At 38.0% G+C, this 16,921-nt stretch overlaps 1 protein-coding gene and 1 long non-coding RNA gene across 5 annotated transcripts in view; one reads left to right on the top strand and one right to left on the bottom strand.

Moving 5' to 3' along the window:
* The window catches only part of NELL1 (neural EGFL like 1), a 778,808-nt gene that overhangs the window by 613,475 nt on the left and 148,412 nt on the right, over positions 1-16,921 (bottom strand). The gene's annotated exons all lie outside the window — the stretch shown is intronic.
* LOC131408944 (uncharacterized) lies at positions 176-4,714 on the top strand. Of its 2 annotated transcripts, none has more exons than XR_009220828.1 (3): positions 176-338; positions 3,958-4,148; positions 4,700-4,714. It is a non-coding gene; the product is annotated as an uncharacterized LOC131408944 (long non-coding RNA). The 2 variants fall into 2 exon arrangements; XR_009220827.1 differs by lacking the exon at positions 4,700-4,714 and adding an exon at positions 4,571-4,585.

The following is a 16,921-nucleotide window of genomic DNA, read 5'->3' as shown; positions in this document are numbered from 1 at the left end:
GCCCCCAACACACTCCTCGCCTTTAGCTGCAATACTTAAGCAAGCAGCTTAGACAGAGGGACGAGTTGCTCATTTCTGAGTTTCTCCCATGTATACATGTTATTAAACTTGGTATTATTTTCTCCTGCTAACCTGTCTTGTTAATTATTTGGCCAGCCATAAGAACCTTAAGGAAGAGGGCGGAGGGAGATTCTCCCTCTTCCCCCCGACAGTTTTGGCATAGTCGGCAGGATCCACACTGGCTGGCAAGTTGCCTTCTCTGGCTGGAAGACCTGCCTTCTCCCTGGACTACTGCAGATGATGAGATACGGGAACGCCTGACAAAAGCCGGCAAAAAGGTAAGACTTCTTACCATGTCGGCCTCCTGGAATCTCTATCTGCAGAGTCCGGCGGAAGGAAATGGTGAGGATTTTTTCTCTTTCTAAATTTAGATTGGCAGGAGAAAATATTTGGGAAACTAGTTTCTTGTGCTTTTAGTGACTCTTGGTTTAAATTTGGCAGAGTACTCTTGGTTTTGATCTTGATCCCTTTTCCTCCCAGAGGTAGTCTCTGTTTTTCTCTTTTGTCTGTGTATTTTGTCATAAGAAGGAAATACCATAGGGTAGGACACAGGCATAGGCCCTATAAGCCTGCTGTCCGGGCCAGCCCCACAGACTGGTGAGTTTGCGGGTCTCACCAGACCGGCGTCTCCAAACTTTGCTGTGGGTTAATATGCACATGAAGTGAAGGTCATTGCCAAGGGCATTTTGGAAGCCAAAAAGGCCGCAAATTTGGTGGGCACGGGTCGAGCAGTTAAGAGCCATTAGGGCGCTTGCCACTTTCAGAAGACTCCCGTGACAGGATAAGTTGGGTCATGGAACGGGGTAGATGACACATGTCCCCCGCCAACTGCAAGAAAATGCCCATGCAATGACGAGGTACTCTGTAAAGCACACAGTCCCCAACCCCGCGGCACCTCCCCCCCTAGGTATTATTCTGGCTCCAAGAGACCTAAGGCGTGGCTAAAGCTGTCATTGTGCACATAAGAAAAAAAAGAACCGGATGAGGTTTTTCCTTCTGTCTTGTTCTGTGTCCTGAGAAAACTTGGCTTTGTGACCAGTGAGAATATTCTCCTTGGTCTCCACCATACGGAAGGTGCATTTACCGGAGCGCCCCTTGGTGGCCAGTCGAGTAGACTGGGGTTCCAAACTCTCTTTGTCCGGCTATGCCAAGCTCTCAGGGGAGTTTGTCATAAAGGGCCCAGTCCATAAGAGCTTTTGTCATCTTAACCTTTGTTGCTTGTTAGTCCTGGAAAAATCCCATTCCAGTATCACCTGCCCGGTGTCACAGATTAGCGGGTCTGTGACTGGAGGCGTCCCACACTATTGTGGGAGACCGGAGACACCGTTGATCCTTACCACCTGTGCAACAAAGTTCTTTACTTTCTCTGAATATCTTTGGGAGTGAATTCTGTGGATCATGGGGGCTACATCATCTGCGCCTTCACCAGGGACACCTCTTGCGTCCATGGTAAAGATTTATTCTAAGCGTGGAAAGTTACCTCCGGGTCTTTCCTTAAAAAGGCTTATTGGTTCGAGTCACTATTGGAATAAATATACAAATGAAGATCCTACTCATCAATGGCCAGACGACGGATCCTTTGAATGGGAAAACTTCTAAATTGGGGGAAAAAAATGTTTTGAGAGCTCTCACATAATTGCTTAATTGGTACCTAAGAATTAAGGCCAGAAAAAGGAAGGGAAAAATTTGACTAGTCTTAAGACCTTGACTCAGGTTACAATTGAATTGAGAACATGTAAAAGTGTAAGTGTTGATAAGATTATAAAGGTTGGAATGTTTGAGCTAATTTTATATAAAGAGGTTACATCAACTTTGCCTGAGTATGTTTTAAAATGTCTGACTGGGAATGCTTCCCTTGTCCAAAATTAGAAGACCAAGACCTATTGATAAAAATCTTAATGATAACTATGTTTAAAGGTATAAGAGGTGATGAAATTTACATGAAATTTTGTAGAAAAAAACTGATGTTATTTCTATTACAGAACTGGTTAACAAAAATAGTAATTTAAATGATGGCTAATTTTATCTAATGTCTTATGAAGTCTTGTAGGCAATCTAAATAATTATTGGGAATAAGTAACTAAATAGCTGTGAAAAAGATGAATGTTGGATGAACTTTAAACAATAATTATGTGTTATGGTGGTTACAGCTTCCAAACTCTTTTTGGTGACTTAAAACTTTAGAGTTTGGCTAAATTTTATGATAAAAATTCACTATCATCATTTCCAAATAACATAAGATATTAGACATTGATTGCTAAACTTACGTTTGTCTACTTTTGGCTTTTCATCACAGGAAAACTAAAAGGTGTTTTGGGTCTATTGGTAAACATGTGTTTTATTAAAAGATTGTACTATAAAGTAACATGTTTCCAGAAATGATGAAGTAAGTGTTCATAAATTTTCCAAGCCACAAGATACTAATGTAAAAGAAAGTTTATAATTGTTTACTTAGTTTTTACTTACAAATTAAGGTTTCTAAGGGTTAAAATTTCTAATTAGTATATGTGATTGAAGCTACTAAATATTAAGAAAAATATGTCTGTGTACAAGGAAAGTAAGATGTATAAAGGTACAAAAAATGGAAATGTTTTGTTTGGTTGATTAAGAAAGATAAATTTGTCCTCAAGTACCAGGAGGGAAAAGAAAGACATGGGACAAATTCTGAATGTAAAAAGAAAGTTATAGGTTTGTGGAAGAGGAATTCTGGAAAAGGAGTTTATGCATGGTCAAGTTGGCTAAGATTAAAATGAATTTAATTAAGTAAATGAGTTTTAATATCAGAAGTAAGCTGGTACAAAATTATAATTTGGTCTTATTTCTCTTAAAGGGATAATTTCTTGAACTTGATAAAGAGGTTATAAAGGATTTTTCTTTACCTTTGAGTAAGTCTACCTAAAAAGAAAAAAACTGTTAAAATAATTTCCTGTGTTCAAAAGACTGAGGTCTCTCTATTAAGGCTTTTTGGACTGTTAATGCTCTGTTTGCTTTGACTTTTTACATTTTTGACAAGCTCCGCAAAATTCATATCTTAAATAAAGTCTTTTTTTTTACTTTTTTCTTTGAGAATTTTCAAAGGGCCGTGGAACTTCTCAAAGAAATTTACTCTCTTCCTATAAGGGGAAAGATACTAAACTTATTAGGCTTATTCAGTATGTTAAATTACATGGAAAGCATTGTCAGACAAGTGATGATAAGCCTGCTTAGGTGATATTTTGTGGGTAAATGTTATTGATATAGGTGTTTTAAAATTGTATAACATTAGTGAAATTCTGATCTGTCCTGGTTATCAGTCATAATTCTGGTTATTATTTTAAAGTGTTGTATGTCACAAAATTAACCAAATTTCTCTGTCAATTGCCATTTTGAGGTCTTGTTGTTTACAGACTTATTTCTTTGCTCTAATGCTTTTGCAAAATATGTTTCAACTTCAGAAAAATTCATGGAAAGGACTCTGATATTTACACTGGAATACAGGTTTCTGACAAACTTTCTGATCATAAAACTGAACTTGGTAAGAAATTACAGAAATCTGATGGAGAAACCGACTTCATGAAGCTGCTAACAAAAAGACTGGGATCGAGAATGGATTACACAGGACTGAATCAACTGATCAGGATGATTATAGTTTTTATGATTTTTCATTTGAAGTATTGCTGAATTTTTAATGTTTTGTTTTTTCAGATTTAAGGAAAACTTTTTCTCTTTTCTCCTGAGCTAGCTTTGACATAATAATTTGGTAAATGATATTTTTGCAAGTAAAATTGAAATATTTATCTTTTTCTCTCTACCTGATCCCTCCAGGATTTGGAAACTCTTAGTAAGTGAGTATTGTTGTTTTCATGGCAATATAGTTATCTGCATAAGTTCAATAAGAATCTGTTCTCCTTATAACAGGACACAATTGGAAACACTGGTTATATTACCAAGGTTGTGACTGGAACATCATATTTGCGATATAACCATACAGCTTTTGAGGAATGAAGAATGGACTTTATGGAATAAAGCCACGTGGAAATATTGGCCTGGTACCTTATGTTCCAAGCAGCACTTACCAGGATAAGTAAAGAATGTCACTTATCTGGCAGGTACAAGGAACCTCGAAATATTTTGGGGGAACCTCGGAGGAGAGGAATTCACCCAAATCTGTAGGTATTGCAGGCAAAGTCTGATGACAAAATCCTTGGCTTGGCTTTCCTGGCCTGGAGAGGCCTTTGAAGTTCAATCTGAGATTCCTTATAAAAAGTTCCAGCAAAGCAGATTTAAAAGAGCCTATGTGATCAACTGCTATTCTTGCTGTACTTATGTAAATAATTGTGCCAACTCTATTGGAACTAGACTTATTTTGCAAACTAGTTAGTTTTAATTTGGCTATCTTAATGAAAATGAGGGTGATTTTAGAGAGAAAAATTATATTTCAGTAAAAACTATTTCAGTATAAATTTGCGGATATTAGATCCTAGTTTTGTTAATTGTCTTTTGAGGTTTTTGTTTTATATCTGTTGACTAGACTGGATCCTGATTTCTTCCAGTCTCCTGAAATATCTGGCTACAGATATCCAAACTAACATTTTTTATTTTTTTTTCCATCATTTTCATTTGAAATCACTGAGAACTGAACCTGCCCTTTTGCCTGAAGCTGTACAAACTGAAGCTGATGGACTTCATACAAACTTAAGAGATTACCCAATGACATCATCAGAGACATTTAAACTGCAAAAGATACTTTGACGCTGACATCTAAAAATCTTCTTAACTGGCTGTCCTCTTATCTCAGAAACACGTTTCCAATTTGCTCCAACCATTCATTAACCTTGTTTTTCTTTTGTTTCCATAGAAATGCTTCTTATTAAATACTTGATTGCTTGCTTCCATAATATAGGCGTAACCTTGAGAGCCCACCTGCATCACCACCTTCCAAAAGGAACTTAATTGAACTGATCTATTATCAGGACTAAGAAATGTGTTCAGTGAGATGAAACAATCTACCAAATCAGCTTCTGGACTATGAAACTTCTTTAAGTTTCAAAAGGACTGTGAAACTTTTAGTTTCAAAGGCGGGACTGTGGGAGATCAAGATTTGGCCACCCTGAAATATATCTCTTTACCTTGATTGTTTTCTCTGAAGGACATTTGACCTCCCCCACTAACTGCCTAAAGAATTTGACATGGTGGCTCCTTCCTGGAACAGATCTTCTATCATGATGGCTGTAATGATAATGTAAAATAGATGTTACAATGGGAGGGGCACCAAGCCCCTTTTATCAAAAAACTATCTCTCCCTGACCACATTATCTATAGATGACCCTGAAAAGAATTGTCTTCCTGCCCTCTGAAGTCCCAGGCCACTACCCGCCCCCAACACACTCCTCGCCTTTAGCTGCAATACTTAAGCAAGCAGCTTAGACAGAGGGACGAGTTGCTCATTTCTGAGTTTCTCCCATGTATACATGTTATTAAACTTGGTATTATTTTCTCCTGCTAACCTGTCTTGTTAATTATTTGGCCAGCCATAAGAACCTTAAGGAAGAGGGCGGAGGGAGATTCTCCCTCTTCCCCTGACACTTCATTTTTAAAAGCTGTCCCAGATGATTCTGATGAAAGGTCAAATGGCCCCACTTTGAAAAACTCTGCTCTATTGTAAATCATTTGTTTCTTTTGAAACAAAAGGGTTTACTCCTTAAAAGTTCACAGTGGTGGGGCCGGCCTGGTGGCGCAAGTGGTTAAGTGCACTCGCTCTGCTTTGGCGGCCCGGGGTTCTCATGTTTGGGTCACCAATGCACCGCTTGTTAAGCCATGCTGTGGCGGCATCCCATATGAAGTAGAGGAAGGTGGGCATGGATGTTAGCTCAGGGCCAATCTTCCTCAAGAAAAAAAAAAGTGGGGGGGAGGATTGGCATCGGATGTTAGCTCAGGGCTAGTCCTCCTGACAAAAAAAAAAAAAAAAAGTTCACAGTGGTGTAAAAAGCACCCAAATCCAATATATGAATAGAGTAAGACCTCACTGATTTGGAACTGAAAGGCAACCAACAGAATTTCTAGATTCTAAACATCATGAAGGCAAAAATCAGATATTTTCATCTCGGTGTCCCCTGCAGTTCCTATCATAGTATATTTTACACAGTAGGCGTAATACATACTTTAAAAGCATCAAATTCCTGAAAACTATGAATTATACTATATTGAACAATATAATTTTCAGAGCTGTAAGAGCCTGTGAAGATCATGTAAGATATTAGTTTTTAAACTAGGGGGACATATCAGAATTTTAGAGATTGAGGGAGGACAGTCATACATATTTTGAAAAAGCTTCTGAGATGATTTTGATACACCCAATGAGGACTCCTGATCTGAGGCCAGATCACCTGTCATTTGACCTAAGAAAAACCCAAGGCTTTGATATGTAAGTAGCTTTCCTAAAGGACACCTTAATCTTAGGCCATAAACTACAGGTCTACGAACTCTAAAACCAGTGCGACATGGTGCGAGCAAAAGTATTTCATTTGAGAGAGCCCCACAGGTACATCAGCTAACAAGATGTTGTTACAAGGAGGTCCTGTTATCAAAATGAGGCTCTATCTTAATTGCCGTAGTGGCTAGATACCAACCAACTATACACAATGAATTATTTGCATTAGGTGCAAACAGGTTGCTAAACCAGTTTTTCAGTGCTGAAAACAGAAGTCTCTTAAGGGAACCTAATATTCCCCTCCTTGCAATATTATTTACACTATTAATTTGCTAAACAATCCATTTCCTCATTGTTACTGCAATGTTAAACCTTAGCTGATCTGAGGATCTAATTAGATCCCTATGGTGCAGAGCTCAAACTAATAAGCTTTTACTATTAGTACTGATGGAAGGGAGAAAAATGGATATTTTCTTCCCTTTGTTAAATCCACCTGTTGCCACACTCTAGCTCCTGCACTCAGCTCACCAGGCACTGAAAAATAAATTTGCACCAGGTAGGTTGTGCATTATGGGTTTTCGTTTGGGGAACTAATGCCTGTTATTTCCATTATTCCAAGAACATTTCTCATTTCACAGTAAGAAATATAGGAAGACGCGATAAAAAAAAAAGATTAGAAAAATAATGCCATTAGGCCCCTCTGATGTAAGGAATAACTAAGATTAGGCAAGCTCTTCCAATACTCTGAGCTTTCTGATACAAATGGAAGCAGCTTTGCCGCCAAACAAATGCTAATTCTTTTTTAACGCTCTTATTTTCCTTCAGATCTCTGTTTACACTGAAGAAAATGGTTCTATTTTTTTGTATGCTAAAACACTGAAACAAATTGCTTTGAAAGGGAAAGGGGGTGGGGAGAGTTCCCACAGGGCATGTAAATATATGGATGAAGATGTGTTCGGTTTATAAACTGGCAAGGACTCAAGCTTTACCAACAGGCTAACAAAAAGTAAGACTCGGGAATCTCACAAGAAGAATTTTCAAAATGCAAGGAATTATGTATTTCTGCCCTGAAGTCAGTTAATAAAATATTCCAGCTTGCATAAAAGCCAAGAAAGACACTTGTCGACTTTCATTATGATCAATAAAATCTGTCAGTTCATTAGCATATCATTAGCTGTCCTGCTGTTTCCAAAATCTTAATGCACAGAAATATTAATCTACAAATGTATAAGGTTTCTCAGCTCTGAGACTTGGACTTTCTGCAGGAAAGGAAAAATAAGAATTAGAGATGGGAGGAATCCAATAGATCTGCTTTTCCTATGTGCCTATAAACATATGTTTACCATCTGTGGAATTATGGGAACCAGCTGAGGTAAAAAACAACAGCTGTGGTATAAAAAAAAAATTGTAATCAATTTCCCTTCCCCGTGACAGCTCAGCTGTTGAGGAGACAGTGATGTCCAGGTAAGGGAAAGATTTCAGACCCAAATTCACCAGATAGACCGAGACAGACAGACAGAGCCTTGACCTCTGGAAAGGCTTTGGATGGGAATCCCTGAGATCTCAACTATTTAGAAACTGTCAGAACACCCAACATGCTGAAGCATCCTGTAAGTCACTGTGATTCACCTAGGCTCGCTCTTTATGTCTTTACCCTCTGAAATAGTAACAGCATAATCAGCTAAGAATGCATCAAAAGGAAATTGAGTGGTAGTCGACCATCTTGATAATGAAAATCTATGACAATCAGAAGATTCAGATAAGCCTATTACTATTAGCTAGCTATCTTCTCAAATGGATGCTGTGTTGAAGAAATCTCCACCTTGTGTTCTGTGTCTCTGATATGCATTACCTAATGCTAGAGGCTCATGTGCCAGGCATCAAGCAGATGATGTCACCCTCTGCTCTTTAATCAGCAGCCCTGTTATTGCACTCTCCATAAAGACCCACAAGAGCCCAGAAATTAGGTTAGACAAGCGAGGAGCTTTTGCTTTTACACTGCCTATGAGGCGATGTATTAATATTTAAAATAGAGAATAATGCTATTTTAACCTGAAAACACATCATAAGCATTTTTAGTTTTGGAGCAATAAAGCAGGTGTGGTTCTTGGAACCAGGAGGCAGCTTCTACAAGATAAATATTAAAAGCCTGAAGATGTGCTGACTCTCACCTGAGAAGTGGCTGCCTCTTTTACAGGGAGATTTTTGCAGCATTGAACTGATGGAAATAATTTCTGTAATGAGACACTGACATATTTCCCCTACCCCAGCCATCTCACCTCACCAAAGGATGGCCAGGAATACTGGTCCATATACAGGATTCTGAGGAGGAGGAGAGTTCTGAAAGATTCCCTCTAAAGAGCCATTCGATGAGACTACTCTTACAGAGGAGGAAAGAGAATCACATTGCTCCCTAGGGAGACAGAGTTTGAATGGCCATCCCTTTCTGGCGCTTCTCACTGGGACCACTTGTTCCTTTGGGCTGGAGCCCCAGAAAAAGACAATAGGGTCTGTCTCCTCTATGGGACATGGAGTAGTTAAGTGAAATGTCTCCATCTATCACAGTGACTAGTACATGGTAAGCAAGACGCTAAAAATATTTGATGAATGAATGTTTGAATGAATGAGCAAAGACTTTGAAATAAATAAAAGCTTAACCTTAAATCCCATTTCCATCACTTATAAACTATGTGAGACTGGCAAATTGCTTAATCTCTCCCAGCTCCAATGCCTGATCTATACAATAGGGTTAATAATAGCTACCTCATTAGGATTCTCTGAAGATGAAATGTAATTAAATGAGACGATATGTGTAGGGCCACACAAGGACTAAAACATAAAAAGCATTCAGTAATCATTGGTACTCTCTTACACATCCTTACAACCGACCTCTGCAGCAAAATGATGGTCCAAGTCTATGAACACCCTTTGTGTTTTCTGTCTGTATCACATATTTGCGCTCTTAAGCACAAGGCTCTTTTCATCTACAGAGAATCATACACTCGTCAAGCTGGAATAGATAGATAATAGGACTAACTGTTCTCCCTCTCTTAATCACAAGATCCCAAACTGAAACAGAAGTTCCTAAAAGGCAGGAAAAGTGCCTATCATTTCTACAGTATAGTGTTAAGCACACAGGGAGCATTAAATACATAAGAAAAAAAGGGATAGAATGCACGTTGCAAACCTACTATGTGCCAGGGGCTTTTAATATATATTCTTTTACAATCTGCATTAGCTTTATGATATCTTTGCCACTTTACAAATGAGAAGGCAGATTCATAGCTTGTGCACTCATTCATTTTAAGAGTATACTGTCTGCCAACTATGTTTGTTGTTATTGTTAGTGCAGTCGAGTCAATTCTAACTCCTAGTGACCCTGTGTACAGCAGAGCAGAACCCTACCCAGTCTTTTTGCACCATCTCCTCACCTTCTGGCACTCTACCAGACAATGTTCCATTGCTATTCATAAGGTTTACACGGTCAATTTTTTCAGGAGTGGGTGGCCAGGTCCTTCATCCTAGTCTGTCTTAGTCTGGAAGCTCTGCTGAAACCTGTCCACCCTGAGTGACCCTGCTAGTATGTGAAATACTGGTGGCATAGCTTTCAGCATCATAGCAACACACAGCCACCACAGTATGACAGCTGACAGATGGGTGGTGTGGTTCCCTGAGTGGTAACAAACCCCAGCTGTGGCAGTGAGAGTGCTGAATCTTAACCACTAGACCCCACCAGGGCTGGCCACCAACTATGTACCTAGCGCAATTCTAAGCACTTGCTGAATAAAATAGACACAGTGCTGATCCTGGTAAGGCTTACAATCTAGAAAGAGTGACCAATAATAAACAAGTAAACACCATTATAAATTATACCCAGGACCAGCTACATAACTTGCAGAATCCCTTGTTCAAAAATTATTGAAAATTTGAAAATGGCAACAGCAGAGCTTTAAACAATCTTGGGGCCTTTCTAAGTGCAGCGCCCTGTAGAACTGCACAGATTGACCACCCATGAAGCCAGCTCTGCCTATACTTTCAAAGCATAATAAGAGGGATGAAGGAAATGGAAAAGTTTCAGTAAGAAAGTAGGTGGTAGAAAGAATGCAAACTGATCCCCCTTCCTGTATCCACATGCCTTCAACTGTGACTTCATTTATTTTTCTTTCTGGGCCTCAGACTGGTTACTTTCAATTGTCTTATCTTCAAGTTAATGATTCTTTCTTCAGCCCACTCAAGAAATGCTGGTAGGGCCAGCCCGGTGGCGCAAGCGGTTAAGTGCGCGCTCTCCGCTGCGGCGGCCTGGGGTTCGCCGGTTCGGATCCCGGGCGCACACCGACGCACTGCTTGTCAAGCCATGCTGTGGCGGCGTCCCATATAAAGTAGAGGAAGATGGGCATGGATGTTAGCCCAGGGCCAGTCTTCCTCAGCAAAAAAGAGGAGGATTGGCATTGGATGTTAGCTCAGGGCTGGTCCTCCTCACAAAAAAAAAAAAAAAACGAAATGCTGGTAAATTCTTCTAGTGAATTTTTCATTTCAGTCGTACTTCTCAGCTGAAGAATATGTTGGCTTCCTTTTTATAATTTATCTTTTTATTGATATTCTCAGTTGTTCATACATAGTTTTCCTGACTCCCTTTAGTTCTTTGTCCATACTTTCCTTTAGCTCTTTGAGCACATTTAAGATGATCATTTTAAAGTCTTAGTCTAGTAAGTTCAATGTCTGGGCTTCCTCAGAGATGGTTTCTGTCCATTTATTTTGTTCCTTTGAATGGCAATACCTTCCTGTTTGTTTGCCTTGGATTGTATTTGAACATGGCCATTTGACTGTTGTAGTGACTCTGAAGGTCAGATGCTCTCCCTTCCCCAGGGTTTCCTGGAATTGTTTTTGTTTTCATTTTTATTTTTGTTTTATTGTTGAATGCTGTAGTAGTCCATTTGTTTAATGACTTTCCCAATTATTTTTTGCGTAGACTGTATTCCTTGTTGTGTCTTGTCACTGAAATCTCTGTTCTTGAGCCTGTATTCAGATCAAGTTTAGATAGAGATTTCCTTAAATGCCAGGAGCTGAGAGAGGGACAGAAAAATAGACAGATGGTGGAGCCCTCCTTCAACACTTGACCATGCTTGCTAAGAGGATCAGCCCAAAGTGAAACCTTAAGTCTCTCTCAGGTCTTTGCTCTGGACATGCATGTGGCTTTCTATACGTGGGTGATTTTGAATTCCCTAATTGCCCAAGGAATCTCTCTCCCCAGCTTTTGCTCCTTGCTTTGGGTAGGCTACTGTGTGTGTCAGTTGTAATCTACTGCCCCAGGTAGATGTGGGTTGTTAGCTTTGCAATATTTTCACTTTTCTGGTCTAGAAGAGTTCTGAGTTAGGTGAAGCAGGTTGTCCCAGACAGAACAGACATAGAAAATAATTTGTAAATGAGGTTTGCTCTGCTTCCTCCAGAACCAGGGACTACTGTCCCACACTGGGAACATGACCTGACATCTGCAAAACTGCCACTGAGCTGTGAGTGGTGTGGGGCAAGGGCAAGTAAAAATGCCACAAAGCTTTCCTACTATTTTGATGTTGTCCTTTTCTTGATTTAGAATTCACTTGGTTGCTATAAATCTTTGAATTTTTACCAAAATTTTGACACTGTCTGCTTGTTTTTTGATATTTCTGTGGAGGGACAGGAGCTTGGAGCTGCCTGCTCCACCATTTTGCTGACATCCAGCTACCTGTGTTTTCACAAGCCCTTTAGGAGATTTGGACACGCTCTAAAGTTAGAGAGCCACTAATCCACGTTTCCACTTTAAGGAACTGCCTTTTAATATCTTTTGCCTGATTTCTTACTGAGTTATGAAAATTTCCTTATTGATTTATAGCATTTCTTTAATGGATACTACTTCTTTGCTAATTGATCTCATTACCAAGATCTTCTCTGATGAAGAGATTATTTTATATATTAACATTTTCTTAAATGCTTTTACAGTTTTTAATGTTGCTTAATAAATTCTTCTCTACCCTGAGATCATGAAGATATGCTCCTTTGTTGTTTTTCTGAAACTTTCAAAGTTTTGCTTTCACACTTAGGTATTTAATTCAATCATAATTATCATTGATTTTTTTGTGTGGTGTTCAAACACATATTTGAATCTTTTCTTGACACCATACATGAAAATCAATTACATCAATTAATATATATATTAAATATTTAAATAGTTGATTTTTGTAACCATTTATTGATGAATACATCCTTTCCCCATTGATCAGAAGGTCACTTCAGTTATGTACCAAGTTTCTAAGTTTTCACATATGATGAAAGGCCTCTTTCTGGCCTCTCCTTTCTCTCCTGTGCCAGTCCTTGCACTGATCAATCTCTCATGTGCCAGTCCTTGCACTGATATCACACTCTCTCTGTTTATTGCTATAACTTCATAATAAGCCTTCATATCTGAAAGAGAAAGCCCTTCCCTTTACTTCTTCAGAAATGTCTTCATTATTCTTTGTCTTCAGTCTTCCATATTAATTTTAGAATCAGATTGCAGATTCCGCCAAAAAAAAAAAATCCTAGTGGGAATTTATTACAAGTTCACTGAATCTAGACATCAATTTGGGAAAAAGTGACATTTTAAGCCTTCTTCTCCAAGAACATGGTCTACCTCTCCCCATTCAGTTCTTCTTTAATGATTTTTAATAAAATTTTATAATTTTCTCCATAAGTCTCATGTAAATATTTTGTATGATTTGTTCTTAAGTGCTTTATACATTTTTTGGTATTATAACCATAAGATTCTATTTATCTGCATTTTTTTTATTGTTGTTGCTGCTGCTGCTTTTGTTCAGCAATGCAATTGATTTTGTTCTTGGTTTTTATATCCAGCACTCTTTCTGAACAATCTTGGCAATTCTAATAATTTGTGGATCCTATTTTCTATGTAGACAATTATATAATTTGTGAATAATTACATTTTCCTTTTTAACAATCCTTAAGGCTTTTATTTATTTTGCTGGTAAGGACCTACAGTATAATATTGAAACGAAACAATTGTGATAAGAATTCCTGTATGATCCCCAATTTTAACAGAAATTCTCTTAATATTTAAACCATAAGTATTGTGTTTTTATGTATGTTTACTTCATACACTCTATCAGTTTAATGAAGTTTCCTTCTCCTATTTTGCTAAGAATTTCTTATCATGAGTCAGTATTGAATTTTATCTAGTGCTTTTTCTGTGATGACTATTGGATTTTTTTCTCCCTGTGTTTGTCTAACGTGGTAAATTATACTAATAAATTTTTTGGTGATAAAAACAGATTTGGATTGCTGGAATAACCAAAGTGGTCATTCTTTGGGTCACACACCCAGACACACACGAGCACTGCTGGATTCAATTCGCTAGTATCTTGTTTAGAATTTTTAATCTAATCTGTGTTCAAAAGTAAATTGGCCTGTGTAATTCCGTTCTTACACAGTCCTTGTCTAGTTTGGGAATCAAGGTCACACTATCTTCATAAATGAGATGGATAGTGTTCTCATTTTTTCTCTTCTCAGGAAGACTTTATATAAGATTGGAATGATTTCCTTGGATGTGATATAATTCCCTCGTAAAACTGTCTGAGCCCAGTGGTTATTTGGCAGAGAGAATGGTAGATTGCAAAAATGGTCACAATCCTTTGCTCCTTGCTGGGTCCATGCCCTGGGGATTGAGAATTTGTAGCATAGACCATCAAAAGGTGGAGTTTATTTCTCCTACCCTTGAATCTGGCCCTGTAACTTGCTTTGGTGGATACAATGCAGCAAAAATAACAATATGCAAGTTTTAAGCCTAGGTGTCAAAAGGCAATGCACATTTCTGCTCCACCTCTGGAAACCCTGAACAGCCACCATGTCAGCAAGCTCCGGCTGGCCTGCTAGAACATAAGAGATCACACGAAGCAGAGATGAACCATCTCAGCGACGGCCCTTCTAGAGCAGCCCCCAGGAAACCAGCTGGCCAAAGATGCACGGGTGAACCCACTGAGAATACAAGAATCATTCAGCCAAGCCCAGCCCACATTGCCAAATCACAAAACCGTGAGCTAAGTAAGCGGTTGCTGCTTCAAGCCATTAAACTTGGAGTTGATTTGCTACACATCAAAAGCTAACTGATACAATAGATTTTGAATCATGAATTCTTTATGATACTTTAATGATTCTAAGACTACCTGGGTTTTTAATTTCTTAAGGCCATTTTGATACTTTAGATATTTTTAGAAAACTGTCCATTTCTTTCTAATTTTCCATTTTATTAGCATAAAATTGTTAATAAATGATTAATTACCATTGTTTTAATTTTTACAGTATTTTTATGTGCTTTTTTATATTCCTACTGTGTTTTATGCCTTCTCTCATTTTTTCCTGCTCAGACTTCCAGATTTGTCTTCTCAAATGACCAAATCCTGGCTTTCTTGATCTTATCTGTTGTATCCTACTCATTATTTTATTAATTTCTATTCTTATATGCTTATTTTTTCATGCCTTTTACTTTTTTTGGATTTATTCTGATTTTCTTTTTCTATCTTCTTAAGTTGGGTACTTATTAAACTTCTGCTTTTTGTGCCTTCGTAGGATAGAACTACTTTGAATAGCTTCTCCTGTTCTATGGCATGCCCTTGTACTCTTAGTCATGTATTTTGAAAAAAGTTCCAAATTGTAATATATTCCAATATATCAACCTTTTTTTAGGGTTATTACTTATGTCTTATTTAAGAATTATTTTTCCTACATTAAGGTCATAAAGATGTTTTTCTATGTTATCTTTTTAAGGTTTATACTGGTTTACCTTTCAGATTTAGGTCTAGAATCCCATGGAATTGATTTTGCATTTGGTGTGAAACAGAGGGCAAGATTAGTTTCCTCCCACAGGGATATTCAGTGGACCCAGCACCCTGTAGTGAGACCATCCCTCCCCGTTATTCTGTAAGGCTGCAGTGTACATTTTCAGGTTATGTTTAGGTGTCGGCATCTTTACAATTCTTTGTCATTACGTGGGAAACTTTTGGGCCTTGAAGTTGGATATTACCAGAGCTCCTACAACAGCTTTCTCACCTTTAGTTTGGCCTATTTCTGTTCTTTTTCTTTTTTTTTTTTTTAACCACTTCACTATCAACATTTATAAATCCTTACCTTTTTTTTTTTTTTTTTTTTTTTTTTTTTTTTGTGAGGAGATCAGCCCTGAGCTAACATCCGCCAATCCTCCTCTTTTTTTGCTGAGGAAGACGGCCCTGGGCTAACATCTGTGCCTATCTTCCTCCACTTTACATGGGACGCCGCCACAGCATGGCTTACCAAGCAGTGCGTCGGTGCGCGCCCGGGATCCGAACCAGCGAACCCCGGGCCGCCGCAGCGGAGCGCGCGCACCTAACCGCTTGCGCCACCGGGCCGACCCCATAAATCCTTACCTTTTAATTGTTTCAATATAAACAATATACATCAGGATTTGAGTTTTATGAATCCAATATAATACTGACTTAACCACTGAGTGTAAGTCACTTAATTTGATAGAGAATATTGTGAACTGGAATTATATCTGCTATCGTATATTAAACATTTTTTCTCTTCTTGCCTTCTTTTGTGTTGATAGAACTTTTTAAGAAATACCCTCTCTCTCTCATACTTAAATTTAGAAATTAAACACTATTATTTTGGTGCTGGTTTAAATTTTTAACACGCGAACAAAGTCTAAAATCAATCAATTTCTCTATTCATTTTCTGACCAATACAAGGTCTTAGAACACTATAAATCAGATCATCCCCTATTTTATTGTTGTCTAATATTTTTAACTTTACTTTTCCAAAATTAGGCACCATTATTACTATTTAATCAAACAATGATTAGTCAGTTTCATGCAAGCTCTCAAACAATTTATTTGTTCAACTGTCCTTGCACTTTATGTCTTTCTTCTGGGAACTTTCTTTAATGAATATCTATTGGTCATAAACGGAGAGTTTTGTTTGTCTACAAATTCTTCATCTCACACTCACTCTTAAATGATAATTAAGCTGGATATGTGCAACTACACTCGGGATGTATTTTCTCCCAAAACTTCGAAAACATTTTTTCTATTACCTTTTGGTTTCTGCTTTTACTGTTTAAAAGCCAGCTGTTCAATCTATGTTATTCTTTTGTGGCAAATTTGCCTTTTCTCACTGGTTACTTTTAAGATCTTCTCTGTGTCTTTGTAGTTCTGCTCTTCCACTAGTATGTCTAGGTGTGACTGTCTATTTATCTTGATTTGTATAATAGATTATTAAAATGGTCAAAAATTCTTCCCCTCTTTGCATCCATATCCTTGCAATGCGATGTTGCAGAATAGTCCTTCAAGACACAGAAACTATCTCTTTACCCCTTGACTCTGGATTAGGCCCTATGACTTGCTTTGGGTAGTAAATTATTAGCAAATGTCATCAAGCAAACAGACCCTT

The sequence above is a fragment of the Diceros bicornis genome, chromosome 7 (genome assembly GCF_020826845.1).
Source record: "Diceros bicornis minor isolate mBicDic1 chromosome 7, mDicBic1.mat.cur, whole genome shotgun sequence".
Lineage (NCBI taxonomy): Eukaryota > Metazoa > Chordata > Mammalia > Perissodactyla > Rhinocerotidae > Diceros > Diceros bicornis.
The sequence above is the reverse complement of the archived record's forward strand: the minus strand, read 5'-3'. Positions and strand labels throughout refer to the sequence as shown.